General features: G+C 39.8%; 1 protein-coding gene across 5 annotated transcripts in view; it reads left to right on the plus strand.

Annotated features, from left to right (window-relative positions):
* Positions 1 to 4,723: 4,723 nt before the first annotated feature.
* The window catches only part of SLCO1A2 (solute carrier organic anion transporter family member 1A2), a 44,994-nt gene continuing 36,097 nt past the window's right edge, over positions 4,724 to 13,620 (plus strand). For 3 of the 5 annotated variants that reach the window (XM_017736721.1, XM_017736719.1, XM_017736720.1), the window contains exons 1-2: positions 4,724 to 4,831; positions 4,999 to 5,082. The gene's annotated coding sequence lies outside the window, so the exon portion shown is untranslated. The remainder of the gene's footprint in view (positions 4,832 to 4,998; positions 5,083 to 13,620) is intronic. The other 2 variants (XM_017736722.1, XM_017736723.1) reach the window with 1 other exon arrangement.

Genomic DNA, 13,620 nt, shown 5'->3' on the forward strand with positions numbered 1-13,620 from the left:
ATCTTTCTCCATCAGGAAAGATGGAGAAAGACTTATTGACAAGGGCCAATGGAGTGACAGGACAAGAGGGAACGGCTTCAAACTGACAGAGAGTGGGTTTAGATTGGATATTAGGAAGAAATTCTTCCCTGTGAGGGTGGTGAGGCCCTGGCACAGGCTGCCACAGAACTGTGGATGCCCCATGCCTGAAAGTGTCCAAGGCCAGGTTGGACAGGGCTTGGAGGAACCTGGGATAGTGGCAGATGTTTCTGCCCATGGCAGGGGGTTGGAACAGGACGATCTTTAAGGTGTCTTCCAACCAAAAGCATTCTATGATTCTGTAAAGCAGAATTTACTGTCAAGGAAGAGTTGAAGTAAAATGTCCTCAATTTTTTGTTGCTTTTAGCTTTTCTTCATGATCTCTTCTCACGGACTAAATAAGCCCTCTGCCCTCATTTTTAAAGCAGTCCAGTAAAGTTCCTACTAGCAACAATCATGTAGAGAAATCCATAGCAGGGGCAAAGTTCAGCTGGAGCTGCTGTTGTTTAAGTGGGGTTAGTAAGAGGGCAGATGTGTGTTTGTGTGGGTATCTTCCATGTTGGTTGCTTAACTTATAACTGGAGAAAACTGGGGCAATGTGAGTATAAACCCGACTGTTGAAAGAATTCCCCAGGAGTAACAGAAACATAGAATCAATTAGGTTTGAATAGACCTTTAAAACCATTGAGTCCAGCTGTTAACTCAGCACTAACAAATCCACCACTAAACCATGTCTTTACGTGACACATCTTTCAAACACTTCCAGGATGGTGACTCAAACACTTCCCTGGGCAGCCTGGTCCCATGCTTGATAACCCTTTTGGTGAAGAAAATTGTCCTAATATCCGATATAAACCTCCCTTGGGGCAATTTCCTTTAGTCCTATCACTTGTTAATTGGGAGAACTGGTGTCAGGGCTAGCTAATGCTGATGGTATTATTGCTAGATTTGTTTGGAGATTGTATTAACTTTCACTGTATGGCTGTTCAGTTCCAGAATTTCATTGTGGCTAGCATTTTCTTGTCTTTTCCAGCAAATTCAGTCAGTTAACAAGCTATAGAAATAATTTTAAAAGTGTTCTCAATCCTTGCCTGTGTCTGAGTGTCCAAATGCATGTGAGTATGGAGAAAGCTACTTATATTCAGATGTGTCAGCAAAAGCTATCAAACATATGTCGCTTGAATGAAATGTATTGTGTGTTTAGAAAAAGAAAAGTAAAGTAATTGATATAAAATCAAAATTACACATACAAAATGCCAGGTATCGTGTATCTCACCTGACATAAAAGAGTTTTGAGTGTTAGGCACCAGTTTTTGATCTCAGTAGCCCTTCAGGACATTCTTGGTGGGATAAGATGTCTTCTCTTTTCTGCCATGTGACACAAAAGTTTGTTGAAGGTTGGAGCCATCTTATAAGCAGGAAGGAAATTCCTGCCTGCTAATAAATTCTAAGCTGGTCTAAAAAAACCTCTGCAGTATTTGTAAACTGCTTCACTTTCTTCTCTTCTGGAGTAGAGAGGAGCCTAGAGCACTTCAATATGATGCTGAAGGATTGTGCCATTATTCCTACCTCCCCCTAAAAAGGCTGCAGTCTAGAAAGGGTGTGGAAGATAAAAAATTAGCAGTTATTCTGTGCACTTTGTCTCTTAACTGGCTAAAAAGGAAAAGAGTGAATCATATGCAGAATTCAACAGGTGTGGGAGAACTGTGTGGAGCATGGAGGTGAGGAAGGACAAGGAGCACCAGTGAGAGCAGGGCTGTAGCTGAGCAGAACTGAATGCAGAATGAACGGGGAAAAATACAGAATTCTCATCAGCAAAGTGACAGATGCTATTTCTTTATCTGAGCAGAAGCACTAGGTGCTGGGAGAAAAGCCAGATAGAATTCACTTTGTAAATGCCTCAATTTGAAAAAGACCATTAAGCTCCCAAGTCTTTAACAGATTCCATCATGAACTAGGAGAGATGCTGCACATTTTTAATTTTGTTTTTCTTCTGGAAGTTAGTGTTGCTCGTTAAATTTCCATGGTGAACCAAATGAGTCCCTGAAACAAACATATCCCAAAAAGTATGGAGCTACTTGTGTCAATAATAATTGACTAAATTTTCACTCAAATGGCCTGAGTCCTCAGATAAAACTCTGCTGACATTCTTGTAATGTAAATCCCTTTTAGAAGAAATACATACCTCAGCATGTGGGATGTGAGTATTTTAGATTTATGGAACAGCTTTGTTCCCTTACAATTGCCTTAGGCAGTGTAGTGAAGGAACTTTTTGCCTTTTCTTAGGCTCTTTGCAGGTTTTTTCTGTTCTTTTCCCCAATATAAGAGACATCCTATTCAGAATCATGTTCCTGCTAGCACAGAGCCCTTTAGCTCCCATCATTTCTGTTTGTGTATGCTGGGGCATGGTAGAAATTATTTCAAAACCCTGTCTGACTGGAGTGCTACTTGTTCCATTTTTTTTGGTTTTTGTTTCCAGAGCTTAGTGTGAATGGATTTTCTTTTGCCTTAGTTAATTGCTCATGAGCTTTCTGATTCTATATTCATCACTTTCTATATCCTTTGAATATCTCTTCCAGTTTAACTTTTCTTGCCTTTACTGTGGGTATTCAGGGTATAAAAACAGCCTCTGGGGTATCTTTCTGTTCTCCAGGCTGTGTGCTGAAGAATTATATTACTATTCTCAATTTCAGCTTGTTTTCAAATTTCTTTTTCCCCCCTATATAACTGCTCCTTTCTCTAGCTCACCTACTTTTCATATCATTGTTTTCTTTTTATTAAGAGCTATATATAACTTCTATTAACATTTCATTGCCTAGTGCTTTTTCTTTTTCTTTGCTTTCTTTTGCTATGCCTGTAATGTAAGCTCTGAAGCTAAATAATATTAGGAGTTATTTTAATTCTTCACATCCCCCAAAAATGATCACAGTCTTGAGGACCCTTTAGCCCTTCCTACTGTTTAATTACATTAACCGAGGCTTTTATTTGTGTTTTGATAGTGTTTTGATTATTTCCTACCTCCTCTCCCCCACCTGAGCCTTTCCACTAATTGTGCTGGACTGTGCTCTTCTGAAACCTGTAGCCATAAGATACAAAAATCTATAGAGTTATTGTTTGCCCTGCATTGGATACAGCTTGACTTTTATTAATCAGTTATGTTGATTCTCATTGCTGATATTTCGTACAGGGAGTGAGTTTGTTAATCTGTAGCAAATTTGTTATTACTGGATTTTTAGTTCAGTAAGAAAACTTTATGATTCAGTCTGATTAAACAAAAGTCGAAGGCTTGGAAGAGTATCTCTGAAGAACAGACCCACAGTGATAATAAAGAAGGGCTTTTCCACATTCACAACCATCTTAGTAGTTCCCTACTAGGTAGCATCACTTCCTTGATGGCCTGAGCAGTGCACGTTGGTTGTTGAGATAGTGGCTAATGGAGAAAATAGGAGTTCAGTGCAAGATCAGGGACACCTGTAAGAAAGGAATGAGCTCATGTGTATCTATGAATTCACTAAATGCCTTTCCATATGTCTGTATTTCTTTTATCTTGTCAGCCTTGATGGCAGAAGCAGGGAAGATGAGGACTTTCAGATTTCCAGGCAGCCCGAGTGTTGCTTCAGGATCCTTGAGATTGTCTTTCCCTTTTCCATGACAAAGGTGTTGAATGACAACCATGGACTGAAACTGGTGACCCCAGTCAGTCCCTCACTGAGAGCGAGAGGGTGAATCTCAGCCCTGTTGCTGACTCCCATGGACTATGTCTGCAGAAGCAGCAAGGACAGTTCCAAACTGCTCTCATGGTAGAAGGAAGGTGGCAAAGGAATGTGGGGATGCTTGGGCCCTGGTGGATGAGCCACATGCATGCTGAGAATTAAAGTGTGTTTTACTCTCTGCACTGTTATCTACCTGGAAGTTATTTCTGGCCAGAGGGTTCACAGTGTGAAGGTGTCCTTGTCTTTCACTCTCTTTACAGCCTACAACAGCTGCAGCATCTGAAATTTTCAAGAGAAAGTGGGGGGTAACCAGGCTTCTCTGACTCAATTTTTCACATTTTAGGGGTGACCTCAGGAAGAAAACATTTTTCCTGCTCTCCAAGTATTTAGCCCTTGTCTTCTCTGTTTTCCAAAAGTTTTATTCTGTGGAAATGCCTTCTGCTGACTTGCAGGAGTCAGCTATGGGTTTTATTGCAAATGTACACATATGTGTATGATCTCAGTTTCTGTCTCTGAAACTTGTTTTAAGCATTTTAAGCCTTCTTTGCTGGCCCTGCTGCTTATAGAAATTGCCTCTATATTCTGAGGAGGTTTCTGGCACTACGTAAAGGAACTACTTGACCCTACACACAGTGAGAGGGAACCTCGGCACATTGGTAAGGTGTTTCCACCTTGGCAATGTGTTTGCCCTTAGGTTGGGGCTCCCTTTATTTGTGTTGAAAAAGCACAAACGAAATTTACCTCAATTGTGACAATGGTGTCTGACTGCCCAGCTTGTGGAGCTTTTGACTAATACCTAGAGGAGATATTAGGGTGGATGTATTTCCTTAGGAGTTCTCTGCTCATTTTGTCTTTCACTGTGTGTGACCACCTCCTTTCAAGGGCAAACAAACTTGGCTGTCTTCCTGACTCACAGCTGCTTTTATTCTTAAGTTTTCTTTGAAAGAGAGATGAGCAGCTGGAACACTGAGTTTGGACGTTGCTGCTCTGCTGGAGAGAGTGGACCTGGGTGTGGGAGGAGTGAAGAACTCTCCAGGCAGTGTGGGGCTGCAGCTCTTAGTCAGTTCTAAGCCATCTGTCAGGTGCAGCCTGGAGCAAGGGTGAGTGTGGGTGGCCATCAGTACCCCATGGCTTGCCAGTGAGGAACTGGTGATGTGGAGGTAGAAGGGAGGAAGGGGTCGGTTTTGGTAATGGGGAGGTGATGAGAGCACTGGGTCCCTTCTGCCTTGCCATCAGAAGTGACTTTCATGTTCTTGTCATATCACAGGCTCAGAGCAATCATTCCCTGTCCAGTTAAGGCTAAGCCTCATTTGTGGAAATTGACGCTGTTCTGTGCTTCACTGGAAAACTGGTATTTTTTCTTTCCTTTGGGGTATAACAATTATACTTGTGTATGACTTCAGCTGTGTAATTGTATTCAAGTGTGCAGCCAGTCTGGCCACTTCTGTTTCCTTTTGATTCCTTGGACAGTAGCAACTGATCGCTGCTGAATCCTATTGCAGGTGGCACTGATTTATATATTTCAAGTAACGTATTTGTGCTAAAACTCAGCATAGCAGGATAGCTGCCGTGAGTCTCTACAAGGGTGTGGGGACAAGAGGCTGCAGGGACAGGAGAGCAGGGGTCATATCAACCAGAGAAGTTTGTCTTATTACTATTTGTTGCATATTGGGCATAGATGAGTGCAATGGGAGTGTTCTCTGGCTGCAACAATAGCCTTTATGCATTGAAAAGTAAAAGCATTATATAGAAAGGGGGGGAAAAGGACACAGGTTTAAAGAGTGTGTAAGTGACTAATGCAAGTAGATGCAGTAAGAGGTTAAACAGAATGATAATGGGTGATATATCCCTATACAAAATATTCCTGCTTTATCGTATGCTTGTGTACTTGGGCTTTTTTTTTGAACTGGCTTTGTATTTAAACATTGCCTGATATGTGATGTGTGTGACTTTGTTACTCAGTTTTGCTTTGGAAAGTCTGAAGACTTACGTGGATTTCACTATCAAACTTGCTGGTTTGCAAAGAAGAATTCCGCAGTACTCTGACAGTCATAGCAAAACACATTGCCCAAAGAAAATGGCTTTATAAGTAGATTGTCACACCACCATTGTAATTTGTATGTCTACATCCTTGCCTGCTTACAGTGAAATATTTAACAGTGTTTATTTATGAGCAGTGTTTAATAGGTTTGAGGGTGAAACACCATGGGAAACGATGAGACAGGCACGCAATTTCTTTAGGTCTTGTCTCCAGCTTATCTTTTTCAGTTTGAAACGCCAGGCATTTTTTAAACAGATATTTCAAAGAGAGATTGTGAGACACAGAGTGGCACCCAGCACGTAAAATAACAAGTTCACAGTCTGTAGCAACTCAATTGATGAATATTTTGGTTTCAGTGATCAGATATTATGCAAACTTTGAAGGGGAAACAGAGATTTTATGGGATATGGAAGACACAAGAAAAGTTGATGCCACAGAGATTTATGCTAGTTCTCTAGGTCTTTAATTCTGTAGTAATACAACCCAACAAACTCAAGAGTCTTACTGTGTGAGTGAATATGCATTGGATGCAGATACCTGGATTGAAAAAAATGTTCAGATCAGTTTTGATTAGAACTGCACTTCATATTATTAGAATGTGATGGATGTATTTGTATGAGGAGGAAGTTCAGTTATGTTTAGTTTTCTCCTCTGAGCAATTTATAACCTAAGCATTAGTCATCTACCCAATCTCCAGTCCCTTTCAGGATATATAAATAAATACAGTGTAATGCACAAAAAGTAAAATTTATGACCATTGATTGATGTCACTTGTGTCTCTTGCGTGTGATGCTGAATAGAGGGTAAAGAAAACAATTTCTTAAAACATGCACAGTCTTGATTCTTTCCATAGACATGTACTAGCAGTAGGCTAAATCCTGCAGCCTTTACTCAAACTTGTTACCTAATATGATGATTAAATGAAGAAACTGAGATTTTCACCTCTAGAATGAAGCTAATTCCTGTGTAGAAAACCAGTCCAAAGCATATGATCTTCTTTGAGTTCTGAGAGTCAGACAAAAGTGTTATTTCTTGTGCTGTTGAGTCCCTAAGATGCATTTTGGTCTCAAAAATGCCAAAGTTAGCTCTACCACCTATAGAGTTCCCTTTACCTTAGCTGTTCTCTATATTCACTTACATCTCTGGGATGTTTTCCAGGATGCTGATTAGGTGCCTCCTGCATTGCATCATGCTATCCTTCATTTTTTCCTACTTTACCTGCAAGGCTGATGATCACAATATTAATAAATTATGCTTCTTATCTCACTCCTCCCTGTCTCCCAAACCAGGTAATAACATGTGTCCTGATTTAAAACTCTTTTGATATTCTTATTATTTTGGCACTCCTCATAGAAAATTTTGACAAAAAGAATTTGTCAAAAAGATAAAAATAAATTTTGATATTAGTTCTGGCAGTACTATTATAAATTATAAAATGTTGGGTTATTCAGCTGACTCCCAGCAGAAACTGGGAACTTCAGTGTGTTTTGCCACAAATGAAAAGCAAAGAGGAAATTCCTATTTATCTGAAGCTGCAGAATTTTTCTTGTGCTATGTTTACTCGTGTGCATGCACACAGATATACGCAGTGTGTGAATGAAATGGCCTGAATGCCAAGGCTGTTTTGCTGCTGCCGTGCTGCAGAACTCTCACAAATCTCAGGTTTGCTCTTATTAGTGATCCAAGTGATCTGAAACAACATTGTTTTGGGGTTTTAAATTGACTCAGAAGTTATTTCCTGGTTTGCAAGTGTTTCTTCTCCTAGCCAGGTTTTGTAGAAAGAAGCATTTGGAAAATGCTCTCGGGCGCATGGTGGGATTCTTGGAGCTGTCCTGTGCAGGTCCAGAAGTTGGACTTCAGTGATCCTTGTGGGTCCCTTCCAGCTCAGGATATCCCATGATTCTATGTTTTGTACTTGATAGTGATCTTAACATAATTGTTACTTTTCTGAAAAATCACATCAGAAATATATGTGCCCTCTAGTTTGTTAAATGAATTATGAAATACCTACCTAATGTGTGGTAGAATGCTTTTGAAGGAGACTACAGGTTTGTTAAGGTTGAAAACTTTGATACAAGTCTGTGAAAGTGTCTGTGACTTTTGGCCAAAATATGTTTTTAAGCAACAAAAATGTATTCACCCTCTTTTTCAAAATTTTGGTTTTGACCTCAGTGTTGGAAAACTCTTTTGTACCATGTTGCCTGATGTGGTCACTGGATGAATCCATGTTGTTTCTGCATGGCTGCTTGAGTTGTACATTCAAGCCAGGCTGTCCTTGTGACTGGGAATCTGTGTGAAGCTGTGTCTGTCTGCAGATTTGGAAAACATTCTGTTATCCTTTCCCCTGGCCGCTTTTCCTATCTGTGCTGTGCTGTTTTCAAAGCAACGTTGAGTTCACTGATTCTTTCCTCCCTTCAAACTTTCCCAAAACAAGAAGGGGAAAGAAAAAAGGAGAAAAAGCCAGGCTGGAAAGTCATAATGCCTTAAAAAGGAAGAGATTTAGCTGTTACAGGACCACCAGTTCGAGCAGCACTTCCTAGAGGCAGCCTGTAACCTCCAACAGTACGGAGGAAGGCATCTGAAGTTCAGGTTCTCTTGTGCTGTGCTCTGCAGTGAGAGGGGAAACATCCCTCCTGATGGGAGTGATCTTTCTGGAAAAACGATTGGAAAGTTCTGTAGCAAAGTCCCTATTTAGGATGATCTGTGGGCATATCTTTGCTGAGGATTCTGGGGTGCAAAATGATGATGAAATTAGGGAAGTGCTGGAAGATGACAGGTGGGCCCCTGTGCCCACCTGTCATCTGTGTCTTTTTTTTTTTTTTTTACTGTGTCTGCTGGATTGAGGCCTGAACTCATGTATACCCTTCTAGGGACACAGGGATGTCTTTTTTTGCAGCACACTGTTCTGGAAAAAACCCTGTCTTAACTATCTTCCAGAGCACAGCTTCCTTTCAGATGTTAAGGCTGACCAGCTGAAAGTGGTACATATGAAGCTGTGTAAGGAGAGGTTTAGGTTGGATATTAGGAAAAGGCTCTTCACCCAGAGGGTGGCTGGGCACTGGAACAGGCTCCGCAGGGAGGTGGTCACAGCACCAAGCCTTATAGAGCTCAAGAAGCATTTGGACAATGCATTCGGGCACATGGTGGGATTCTTGGGGTTGTTCTCTGCAGAGCCAGGAGGAGGATTTTGATGATTCTCATGGGTCCCTGCCAACTCAGGAAATTCTGTGATTCTTTGATGCTTAGGGTGTACTTGGTAGAAATCATTCATCTCCAGTGCCAATTGTTTAATGTAAAAAAGGTGGAAAAATTTGGGGTTAAAATTACTTTTGTTCACAGCTGTGAGTGGTGATTCACAGAAGTTATATTTGCTAAGGTGTGGAATGAAAAGGAAGAATACTAGGATGAAGCAGAGACTTATTCTGCAGTCGTTCAATTCCAGACACCATGGTTTAGTAGTTCTGTGCTGTGCGTTAGGCTCGCTTAGTGTGTTTATAGAACTGGTACTGATTCCATCAGGGCTGTGCTTCATCTGCCTGGATTTGAGCTGGGAAAACACAGAATGAACAAAGAGAAAAGCAACCTGTTTTTCTCCCAGAAATAAATTTATAGCACTGAGTTAGGTTTCTTTAGTTTTTACATTCTCTGGATTAATCTAAAAACACTTCCATTAGGTCTTTTCCAAACACACTGATATCTGGTCTGGCTTTGTTCCCATTGTGTAAGCTGCATGTTAGCAGGCAGAATGTATTCATCAGGCCTTGGAAAAGGGCTACTGCAATACTGGGGAAAAAAATTGTAGGAAGAATTTTCAGCAATATTTGCTTTTTGATTTGGGAAAAGGTCTCCTGTTAAAAAAAAATATAATTAACAGCAAGTAACTGTGGACTTAAGAATAATGTTTTTAGTAAGTCCTCCCTCAGTAAGTCCTGGACAGGCGAGGTTGATGGGCTGAGAACAACAGAATGAGGTTGGCCACAAGGTGTGTTGCCAAGGAGGCCAGTGGCATCCTGGCTTGGATATGCAATATTGTGGCCAGCAGGACTAGGGCAGGGATTGTCCCACTGTATTCAGTGAGGCTGCACCTTGAGTGCTGTGTTTGGGTCCAGGCCCCTCACTGCAAGAAGGACACTGAGGGGCTGGAGCATGTCCAGGCAAGGGCACGGAGCTGGGGGAGGGTCTGGAGCACAAGTCCTGCGAGGAGAGGCTGAGGGAGCTGGGGGTGTTTAAACTGGAGAAAAGGAGGCTCAAGGAGGACCTCATTGCTGTCTACAACTCCCTGAAAGGAGGTTGTAGCCAGGTGATCATCAGACTCCTCCTAAGTAACAAGTAATAGGGCAAGAGGAAATGGCCTCAAGTTGCACCAGAGGAAGTTTAGATGTCCTGGATATTAGGAATAATGTCTTCAGCAAAAGGGTTATCAAGCCCTGTAACAGGCTGCCCAGGGGAAGTGGTGGAGTCATCATCCCTGGAAGTGCTCAAAAAACATGTGGAAGTGACATTTAGGGACTTGCTGGATTAATAGTTGGACTTGATAATCTTAGTCCTTTCCAACCTAAATGTTTCTGTGATTCTAATATCACTGTGATCCTTCTGAAGTCAGAGCCAGTACTTGGAGCAGTGAGATAATCTTTCCTCTGAGATCCATTCGACTATCTTCCACTGTCTCAGGCTGCCTCAGATTTGTATTTTCTCTGAGAAAAAGAATATTCTGCCCCACAATCTTAGTTTTTCCTCTCTCCTTCCTGTACCACAGCATAGCAGACAACTTAGAAGTTAAAAAATGGCTGCCAGTTGCTTACTGATCCTGGAAAACGGATTTATGTATTTTGCAACCTTAACATTATTTATCCCCTCCTCCAGTTTTATGACCCCTTTATTTCTTTCTTCCTTCTGTAAAACAAACAAATAAATTACAAAAAAACCCTTTCTCTGTTGTATGGCTAGTTTGACATGCAACACAGGTAGTGAGCTCATTCAAGAATGACATTTAAAAATGCCCCATATTCTGAGGGCTAAGTAGCTCAGCTTCCTCAGTGCTGGACTGACAATCTATCACAGGCTGCTTAAATTTTAGCACAATTCCCCAGTGGAAGCAAGTCCCACTCTGACTCCTTCCAAAGGGACTGCTTAATGAATAAGGACTGATTCTGCTTGAAAAAAAGTGATCTGCCTCTGTTGAGAGTGTAAATAATAATAAGCTGGTTCTGGCTTTAGTGCTATTTTAATCATATTGAGTAGCACTTCATTTAAAATGGATTCCAACAGTTTAAATTCACATGTGTAATGGTTTATTTATTACAACTCCAATTATTTTGATACGTCCCAGTATATTAATTCCTTTTGAAAAGCAAAATAATAAATGTCACTAGCTGTTATGCAGCAGATGTCAGGTTACCTGTGCTATCATTATTTATATTAAAGATATTGTAAAAGAGCCTGTAAGAAACAGTTTCATTGTCTCTAACTCAGGATCCAAAAGAGTCTTTTAAGGTGGAAAGGAAAAAAGTTATAGTAGGGGCAGGTCTAAGATTCTTAATTTGAATAATTTAACCTATTTTGTATTTTTAAAAACATTTCTAGGAAATAGGGACTTTATGGCATGATTGTTACTCAAGTCAGCACTATTGTTAGGATTAGAATGCATTTGAATTTGTTCTTTATATTCAGGTGTTTTAGCATTCAGGGAGACAATTTCTTGCACAATGAACAGCAGATTTAACTATTGTTTTATCATCACTGTCTCATTCTTTAGTGAGCTTTTGATAACATGACTTTTAGCTTTTCATGGCATGTACGATTCCTAGTTTGAGACGTCTTTGTTAGCATTTTGATTTTAAGATAGGTTTTAGAGAAAAAAGTTTTTACTGACTCTAATTAAGTATAAATAGTTTTTGTAGCAATTGTAGCTGGAAACCAATCTGTCTAAAGTTTTCAGGAAAACTCGAGAATCCAGATTTTTGTTCCTAAACCAAAGCTTAGTTTAAATGGTGGATTTCAGGTCTGAGTTTGAGTCTGGTTCTGGAGCCTTACACAGCTCCACAAAAATATTTTGGTTTTTAGTGTGGGATTTTTTCTGAGTGTGGAAAAACAGAGATAACAGTAGGATGATTCGAACAGAAGTTGCCACATCCCGTAGAAAGATTCTGTTTCATGTGACTTCAACCATTATTCTGTATAGAGCAAGGAGATGTGTCATTCCTAACCACAGCTTTTTGCTCATTGCATTGCTAGAGCAGTGCAGAGCTGTCCCTTTTCTATATGATAATGAACCAAGACAACAAAATTACTTACCCTTCGAGCTCGGAACAAAACGTCTACCATACCTGTCAAACTGTATTTGCAAATGAGCTTGTTGACTCAAACCCAGCATAAATCTAGAGAGTGTAGATGGCAGCTACTGAAGATATTCAGTAGTGCATTATAGGAAAAGGGTTTTATTCAGGTTATCAATATATTACCTTTCAAATAGTTTAGAAAGCCATTCAGTAAAATCCAGATTTTCTAATAACTAATCCCATTGAAAGTGAATGGAAGCCTTGTCAACCTAGTGTTTGTCAACTCTCATCAAGAAACCTATTTATTTGAAAAATAGCTAATTTGTTTAATAGAAATTGAAACTATTAATTCCAAATTTACTATTCAGTAAAATACATTTTATTTTCCATGAATATTGTGTGCTTTCTTAGTTTTAGCCTAAGCTTTTACAAGTGAAATAAATTTCTTTCCTCAACTCTATTCATCATGAAAAAATATAAATCCTGTCTTTTATGGAGCTGTCATAGTTCCTAAGAAATATTAGACCCTAGGGCCCACTACTCCATTTAAAACATCCTTCATGTTCCTACAATCTTTTTTTTTCATATTCCTTTTGCTTGTTTGATGACTTTTATTCTTCCCCTTCTCATTTTGTGAAATTCAATATTATGTCCTTTTTCTGCTTTTTTTAAAAACACAACTTAATAGAACACAGTAAAAACCAGAGATTTGGTATTTTTAGTTTTTTAAAGGGAATATAGCCATGTTTATCACATTGTCTGTATTCTTAATTTTCCTCTTTTGTATTTTTTGTTTGCTTGCATGCTCTCTGAAAGATGTAGGAAATCCAGATGAATTGAAAAAGAACTCAAGCTATGTAAAACTTGATTCTCAAGTAATATTTACATCCCTGAAGAGGCAGAGCAATACATACTGGGATTTACAGAAATGCACAGAGACACTTATTTTCTCCTTCATATTCTGAAAATTCTGGTTATGCTGCTTGTGGAGCTGATGAAGTAATGCTTAAATGCTTATTATTGATTGACTTATTTATTTATTTATTTACTTTTTTCCTTTTCAATCCACTCTTTTCCTGGCTCATTCGCTCAGGATTGTGCTTGTATCCAGACTTACTACAGCTTGATCCTTCTGCTCTAAGAGGCCTCAGTGCAGTTAACAGCAGGAGGCAGGGGAGCAGAGTTGTGTTCTCAAGGGAGTATGTGGGGAAACAAGTCTCACTGAAGGAAGTTTCTCAAGATGATCTGGCTGATGAATTAACTAACATAGCTCAGAAAAAGAGTTGATTTGGAGTCTGAGGTGTTGGAGGTGTGGGGTTTTTACCAAATTTTCTCTCTTTTATTTTAGTTTGAACAGTTCATACCAAATGCAGATGAGATTCCTGTCACCTAACTCTAGTTATCTTAAAGTTAAGTGCTCATTTTCTGCTAATTGTCTAGACACTCTATATCATCAATGAAAAAATAGAGGCACTTCAGGAGTGATTAATCCCGTCCTAAAATAGATGTCTAAGATGGGATGAATTGGAAGTAGCTGTCTTCCTCCACCAAATAGCAGGAGAGCACTGAC

Source organism: Corvus brachyrhynchos, unplaced genomic scaffold (genome assembly GCF_000691975.1).
Source record: "Corvus brachyrhynchos isolate BGI_N302 unplaced genomic scaffold, ASM69197v1 scaffold246, whole genome shotgun sequence".
In the NCBI taxonomy this organism is placed as follows: Eukaryota; Metazoa; Chordata; class Aves; order Passeriformes; family Corvidae; genus Corvus; species Corvus brachyrhynchos.